The 8,375-nt window shown below is 50.1% G+C and overlaps 1 long non-coding RNA gene across 1 annotated transcript; it reads right to left on the reverse strand.

Annotated features, from left to right (window-relative positions):
• Positions 1-808: 808 nt before the first annotated feature.
• Positions 809-8,049, reverse strand: LOC137459691 (uncharacterized). The gene is made up of 3 exons (XR_010992459.1): positions 7,974-8,049; positions 1,007-1,121; positions 809-909 (listed from the first exon to the last, which is right to left on the reverse strand). It is a non-coding gene; the product is annotated as an uncharacterized lncRNA (long non-coding RNA).
• Between the last annotated feature and the right edge of the window lie 326 nt (positions 8,050-8,375).

Below are 8,375 nucleotides of genomic sequence, written 5' to 3' on the forward strand. Positions count from 1 at the left end.
TGGACTTGATGATCTTGAAGGTCTCTTCCAACCTGGTCTCGTCTCGTCTCGTCTCGTCTCGTCTCGTCTCTTCTCTTCTCTTCTCTTCTCTTCTCTTCTCTTCTCTTCTCTTCTCTTCTCTTCTCTTCTCTTCTCTTCTCTTCTCTTCTCTTCTCTTCTCTTCTCTTCTCTTCTCTTCTCTTCTCTTCTCTTCTCTTCTCTTCTCTTCTCTTCTCTTCTCTTCTCTTCTCTTCTCTTCTCTCCTCTTCTCTCCTCTCCTCTCCTCTTCTCTCCTCTTCTCTTCCCCTCTAGTGATCTGTAGTCTCAGGTAACTAATCTAACTTTCCAGGTTCCTCTTTTCTCCATTCCTATACCCTTCCTCTCTCTACACCTCCACTTCTGCACTTCCTCTTCCTCTTAGCTCACTGTGAAACACTGAGAAGGTGGTGGATGCAAGAGATTGCAGGAAGGAGGAGGTAAAGAAGATGTTAACACAGCAGGGGTTGTTCTGGGTGGCAGACACTCTTGCAGCAGAAGAGTTGCAAGGCCCTCCACATAGTTTTTATACAGGCCAGGAGTAGCTGCCCTGGATGCTTTCCCAGGCTCTTGCTGTGGGTGGTCTTGCCCCCCAGGCTGGATGGCAGATCAAGGCATCCCTCAGCCAGATGTGCTGTTTGCACAGGGTCACAGGACAGGAGGGAAAGCCCAGTGTGGCACTCTGTAAGGGTGCTGGACTCTGCTCTCCTTGCCTGGGTGTAGGGGAAGGAGCTGTTGGGGTTAACATCCCCTCCACAGAGGACAGCTCACAGAAATTGTGGTTAAAGCCAGATTTTTACTTTGTATGTGAAGCCAAGGAAAATCAGACTCCCTGTGCTGCAGACTGCTCCAGGCACTTTCAATCTTCCACTGTTACCTTCTCTGAAGGATGTTCTAAGATAAGAAAGTAGATGAAGTGCCATCAGCCAGAGCATTTCAGCACAAGGAGCACTGTGTGAGCCTGACACCCAGGTCCCATACACTTACTGACCACTAGCTGCAGCCAGCAGAAGGTCCTAGGTGCCCTTTGGAGTTGGCATTTTTACACACAGGCTGAGGAGAGGATTCCAATCACTTGCCTGGGGCTTGACTTGAAGGAGCAGCAGCTGCAGGAAAAATGAAGCAACTGTACCATAAACCCCCCCCAGTATTTCCATGTTGCACACCCAGGAGCTACAGAGCTGCAATGCAACCCACTCAGCCTCCCCTAGCTGTGGGTGGCTTACCCAGACAGCAAGGCTGGAAGTGAGAATCCATGCCAGGCTCCCCAGGGGAGCTGGGGAGGGCAGGGAGCAGTCCTGAGTGAGTGACAGGACTTCAGGAAAAGCCTCAGCAAATGTCTTGGGACTTCAGGCCTGGACACAAACGTCAGTGGTGCTAGCATTGCATATGTCCATTTTTAACAGGAATTTGCTAATTAGGGCTGAGTAACCCGAGGAAAAGGCTATTTGCAGACACAGCCCAAGAGTGACCAGCCTCAGGAGGCAGCTGCAAGTGGTTTTGCAATATGATTTTATCTGGGCAGAATGAGTTCATAATTGGAAACTGCCCCAGCCCTTCAGTCAGCTGAATCCTCACTTCTCTTGACCAAATCTCGGTCATGTAAGACATTCCTTCAGCCTAGGGGGTGCAAACATCCCTGTAGGTCTCTTCCCTGGGTGGAGGGTCAAAAGTGTGATAGGGGTGAAAGACAGAAGGTTTTCATCCAAGTCTCAGTCATCATCCATTTGAAAAACCAAAGCTGATACTCTCTAGCCCAGCCAGCACCTTTGAGTCAGGCTGCAGATGTTGATCCTTAAACCTCAGTGGCCTGGCCTGCACCAACAGCATGAAACCAAACCACAGGACATGGGCACAGCACTTCAGAGCGCTCACCCAGGGGAAACAAGTCACTGAAAAACCAAACACAGCAATGGACCTTGAGCAGGAGCAGCTCTTGCCTGCATGGCTCCTGCCAGACCCAGCACAGGCATTTGAACCAAGCGATTACTCTGCTGTACACCCTGCACCCCAACCAGCCCAGGAGAGATGGGAGCCAGCCAGCAGTGATTAACCAGGTGACTTCAGCTGCAAGGGCTGACATCTGACAGCAGCAAAACCAGATGTGGAAGAAAGAGCCCAGTGTTCCAACCTAAACCACTGGCTCTGCTCTCCTGGGGCCAGCAGCTAAAAACAAGTGAAAATCAGGAGCAAAAGTACACATTGGCTAAAGCTCACTTCATGGCTCAGAAGGGTCAGATGGCAGGACCTCCACTCGAGGCAAAGGCCTCACCATGAAGACTTCTGGTAGGCAGAAGCTTGCCATTCCCTTTCCAGCCTCACCATGAAGACTTCTGGTAGGCAGAAGCTTGCTGTTCCCTTTCCAGCCTCACCATGAAGACTTCTGGTAGGCAGAAGCTTGCCATTCCCTTTCCAGCCTCACCATGAAGACTTCTGGTAGGCAGAAGCTTGCTGTTCCCTTTCCAGCCTCACCATGAAGACTTCTGGTAGGCAGAAGCTTGCCATTCCCTTTCCAGCCTCACCATGAAGACTTCTGGTAGGCAGAAGCTTGCCATTCCCTTTCCAGCCTCACCATGAAGACTTCTGGTAGGCAGAAGCTTGCCATTCCCTTTCCAGCCTCACCATGAAGACTTCTGGTAGGCAGAAGCTTGCTGTTCCCTTTCCAGCTCCACTGGTTTCCTTTCTCCATCAGTTCCCCTGACATCATAAGCATCTGTGGACTGTTCCTATGTTGGACTGCACTGTTGTTTAGGTTGGGCTTGATGCTCTCAAAGGTCATTTCCAACCTGGTTAATTCTGTATTCTGGAGGGCTGCAAGACTGATGGTGAGCTGACCAGCTGCAAATGTGCAAATTCCTTCCTGTGAGGGACAAAGGAAAGAGAGTTCCTTAAGACCAGCAGCTCTGACTGCCCTAAATCCATCTGCCCAGTTCAGATACTGGCAATAAATGCTACAGGGTTTTTGCTCTTCTGTCACTCTGGTGATTAGGACTCAACACCTGGAACCATCAATCTGTAATACAACACTTATGAAGAGGCTACAGTGACAGGCCAGGGGGAATGTTCTTTGTCTCTAAGTGATTAAGCTATAGACAATGCTGGGTTGGAGTTGCAAATCCATGTGCCAGCTTCACAGCTTTCATACAGGCAGTCAAGCTACCCTAAAGAGCATCTCCCCTATAGAGAGAGACTGAGAGCCCTGGAGCTGTTTAGTCTTGTGGAGACAATACTGAGAGGGGATCTGATCAGTGGCTATCAATATTTGGGGGGTGGGTGTCGAGTGGAGGGGGCCAAGCCCTTTTCAGTGGTGAGTTTAATAAGGAACCACAGGTTCAAGCTTGAACATAGAAGATTTCACCTCAACAGGAGGAGAAACTTCTTTACAGAGAGGGTGACAGAGTACTGGAACAGGCAGCCCAGAGAGTGTGTGGAGTCTCCTTCGATAGGATAGGATAGGATAGGATAGGATAGGATAGGATAGGATAGGATAGGATAGGATAGGATAGGATAGGATAGGATAGGATAGGATAGAATAGAATTGAATTGACCAAGTTGGAAAAGACCTTTGAGATCATTGAGTCCAACCTATCACCCAACACCACCTAATCAACTAAACCATGGCACCAAGCACCCCATCAAGTCTCTTCTTAAACACCTCCAGGGATGGTGACTCCACCACCTCCCTGGGCAGCACATCCCAATGGCCAATCTCTCTTGCTGGGAAGAACTTCCTAACATCCAGCCTGAACCTTCCCTGGCACAGCTTGAGACTGTGTCCTCTTGTTCTGGTGCTGGTTGCCTGGGAGAAGAGACCAACCCCCACCTTTGGAGGTCCCTTCCAGCCCAGATCATTCTGTGACTCCATGATACTGCCTTTGCCCAGAGCCAGTATTTTGCAGTGAATCTCTACAAGCCTTCTCTTCATTAACCCAACCTCTACTCTGTTACGTGACTTCCCTTTTCTCCTGCTGCATCTGCTTGGGCACTCATGCCTCTGCCACCTTGGACTGGTTGTTTTGCACTTGGCTGCAAGTGAGGCAAAACCATCCCAAGTTTTGCTCAACAGAAGAGGGAGCATGTGGAAGAGCACTGCTGTGTGTGAACTTGGCCATTGGAGTGTGCTGCCCAGGGAGGTGGTGGAGTCACCATCATTGGAGGTGTTTAGGAAGAACCTGGCTGAGGCACTTGGTGCCATGGCTTAGTTGATCAGATGGTGCTGGGTGATAGGTTGGACTTGATGATCTCTGAGATCTTTTCCAACCTGGTTAATTCCATTCCATTCCATTCCATTCCATTCCATTCCATTCCATTCCATTCCATTCCATTCCATTCCATTCCGAGGCTGGTTCAAGTACCCAGGCTACTCATTTAATCTCTGAAAGTGGGAGCAGGAAACCTTCTGTTACTCCCATATTCCCTGGTTCCAGGAATGCTAGGAACCCTTACATCAGATGTGTTTCTACAGCACATTGAAGCCTTGGTCAAGTGTGGCATGCTTTGCACCAGAAGAAGAGCTGATAAAATGTGTGCTGGGTTTTGCACAGCAGGGGAAATGGTATTGGTTTTATTATAAGATCACAGTCTGTTTCCTTCCTTCTCCCTCTTTCACACCCCAGAAGCCCCCAAACCCAGGCTCTTTTGGTTTTGCCTGCTGCAGCCTCAGTGCAAATGGAGAATAAATAACACCTCCATGTTTTGTGAGAGTAATGACTGGAGCAGGAGCCCATGGAATCCTGAAGTGTTTAACTGAACACAAGCTCTAGCGTGACGTGGTGTCTGAGGGATCTGCTTTGACCCTTGGTTGTGTAAGATGGAGAAGGTTATGAAGAGGAGGGAAGCACCATCTGTTTGCTCTGGTGTCAGGGAGACAATGAAAAACTCTTCAGTTTTGGTAGAGAAACCTCAAAAAGAATTATGAAAGTAGAGAAAGGAAGACTCAAGAGCTGATGCTCTGGATAACAGTGGTGGTGAGAGTCATCTCACCTAAGTATAGCCACCAGGAATGCAGGCACCCAGTCCAAATGAAATGCATGGAGGCAGAGAGATATCTCCAGAGAACAAGTCATCTTCCAAGAGAAAGATCTAAAATGGGTTGGATGAGTCTTCTGAATGAATCATCTCTCCTCACTGCAGGAGGGCTGTAGAAAAGCTGCCCTAGCTTAGATGTTTCTTAAGTAGCAGAAGATGTCTCTCCCAAGGGACTACACTTCCCTCCCATTCATTCAGTTCTAGCAAAAGGAGTCTGCACCATCCCTGGAGGTGTTCAAGAGGAGATTGGATGTGGCACTTGGTGCCATGGCTTAGTAGTCAGGAGGTCTTGGTTGACAGGTTGGATCTGATGATCTCTGAGGTCTTTGCCAACCTTGTTGATTCTATGATTCATTGTACATACTACCTTGAGGAGAAACAAAGGCTTGGAAGGATCATAATGAAGGGCATGGTGGGCTCTCCCTCATCTGAAGAACCTAGGAGATGTGATCTAGCTCAACAGAAAAGTCTGAAGGTGGTGCAGCACACATTAGAATGATGACATGATGAGCACCTCTCCTGTGAGGACAGACTGAAGGAGTTGGGGCTGTTCAGTCTGGAGAAGAGAAGGCTCCCAGGTGACCTCATTGTGGCCTTCCAGGATCTGAAGGGGGCTACAGGAAGGCTGGGGAGGGACTGCTCAGGATCTCAGGCAGTGATAGGACTAGGGGGAATGGAATGAAGCTGGAGGTGGGGAGATTGAGGCTGGAGGGGAGGAGGAAGTTCTTCCCCAGGAGAGTGGTGAAGCCCTGGACTGGGTTGTGCAGGGAGGTGGTTGGGGCCCTGTCCCTGGAGGTGTTTAAGGCCAGGCTGGCTGAGGCTCTGGCCAGGCTGATGTAGTGTGGGGTGTCCCTGCCCATGGCAGGGGGTTTGGAACTGGATGATCCTTGTGGTCCCTTCCAGCCCTGACTGATACTGTGATACTATGCCATGCTCTAGGCTGTGGAAGTCACACCAGATGACTGCAGCAGTCCATCCAAGTGGTACTCTGTTTGTAAGATGATACCCCTCAAAGCCATGGATGTAAGCAAAGCATGAAAAGGACTAGTGGAGACTTTGCCAGAGCAAAGCCCATACATCTCTGATGAAGCTTAATTTGAGAGGCTGTCCCTGGCACAAAGATGTGATCACAGTTGTGTGCAGGTTATTGTGAAACAGCCTTGCTGCTTTTGCACAGTTCCAGTTCTCTGTCCCGGAGAAGCTCTCCAGCTGCTCCCGGTGAGGAAAGCAGGCTCACCCAGGTGTGCAGGTGCTCTTAGATCAACCTTCCTGCTCTGAGAGTCAGCACCAACTGCTGCCTTTGAGGATAGGCAGCCACTGCTGGAGCAAGTTGGCTGTATGAAGACAGCTAATCATTACTCACCAATAACATTTGGGGGCTGTAGATCCACAGCTGCCATGTCCCGCACTGAAAGCGCACTCTCAGCTGCGTGGCACATCGGCCTGGCCTGGCTCTGTTTGCTCTAAAATTAACATTAATCAACTCCTGACTGTATGCATGCAGTATCCCCCCAACCAGCTACCCTGTGTTTCCAGAAGGAAGGGAGAAAGAAAGGAAAAACCCAAAGTGAGGTTTCAAACTCCTTGCTTCCAACCTGCAGCACTTGGTCATCGTTGCTGGTTGTACTGCCTCTAGTACTCATTAGTCACACTGAAAGCCAGAGATGTCTGTGCCTGGAAATGTGTCATATTCTCTAACACATCAATCACTCAGAGCCAGCTATTCCCTCTCCCCACACACCTGGCCTCCCATAAAAGTGATAAAGGGTAGCCTGCATGTGAAATGCTCTGCGAGGCAGGAAAGCAAGCCCAGGACTCTTCCATGGGCCAGCATCATTTGTGGCAGCAGCCCTTCCCTGCACAAGGGTGAGAAGGAATATCTTTAGCTGTTGGATTACAAGCCAATGCATGGAGAAAAGCAATAATGTTCCAAATTATCACCACTCAGAAACCATCAACAGAGTCACAAACAGGCACCAACAGATCTACACATCCTATTGCTCTCTCGGTGTTTAGAGGAAGAAGTAGACCCTCAGTGGCAAAAGGCTTAGTTTAGTGGACAGAGGCCACATCCTGTGGCTGTGGGACCCTCTGTGGAGCCATGAACTGTGGTGGCTAAATATGACATAGATTAGACATACTTATTTCTTTTGTTTTACCAGGTTGGAAAACTCCTTGGAGATCATCCAGTCCAACCTCCCACCCAGCACCATCTGATCAGCTAAACCATGGCACCAAGTGCCCCATCCAGGCTCTTCCTAAACACCTCCAGGGATGGTGACTCCACCACCTCCCTGGGCAGCACATCCCAATGGCCAATCTCTCTGTCTGGGAAGAACCTCTTCCTAACATCCAGCCTAATCCTCCCCTGCCACAGCTTGAGGCTGTGTCCTCTTGTTCTGGTGCTGGCTGCCTGGGAGAAGAGACCAACTCCCACCTGGCTACAACCTCCCTTCAGGGAGTTGTAGAGAGCAAGAAGGTCTCCCCTGAGCCTCCTCTTCTCCAGGCTAAGCAACCCCAGCTCCCTCAGCCTCTCCTCACAGGGCTGTGCTCCAGACCCCTCCCCAGCTTTGTTGCCCTTATTTCATTACATCCTATCACCACCACCTTCTCCACCCCCTCAATAAAAACTCCCAACAAACAACAAAAGCAAACCAAAATGCAAACACCCCACCCCAAAATCAACCAGAAACAAACAAACCAACCCCACCAACCAACCAACCCCCCAACCAACCAACCAACCAACCAACCCCCCAACCAACCAACCAACCCACCCCCCTGCTCCCCAGAGCCTAGAAACAACAGCCCAACAAGGAAACAGAAAGTGGCCACATTTCCATGGCAAAGCTTGCTTCCCCTCCCAGCCAGGCACTGCAGTGCAGAGTGCTAGCACCTATTGCTGCTGCTGCCCACTGCAGCTTCTGGTTTACCCCAGTTTCAGCCAGTGCAGACTGAGCTTAGGCAGAAGTTCCCCAGCTGTGGATTCTCTGCAGCACATTTCTGCTGATGGAATTCGTGGAGCAATGTTGCTAACGCTTACAGGAAGAGCCTTTCCTGCTCCAGACAGGGGTTTTTGACAGGTGACAGGTTGTGTAACATCAGCCCAGAAGTGAGCAGGAGGACAGCCCACACAGTGAAACCTGCTACTCCTCAGTTATTTCTAGCACTGACTTAACCTGCTGGTCTCCCCTCCCTGCCTGTTGCACCCTCCTGCAGCTCTGGGGCTCCACGAGGGTATTCAGCTCGCTCCTCCTTCACTCTAATATATATCTACTGGTGCAGGGCAAGAACCTGAGCAGTCCAGGCACGTTTTGATCCTACCTACTGCCCTG

Source organism: Melanerpes formicivorus, unplaced genomic scaffold (assembly GCF_026170545.1).
Source record: "Melanerpes formicivorus ecotype bairdi unplaced genomic scaffold, bMelFor1.0.p_v2 SCAF_392, whole genome shotgun sequence".
NCBI classification, from domain to species: Eukaryota; Metazoa; Chordata; class Aves; order Piciformes; family Picidae; genus Melanerpes; species Melanerpes formicivorus.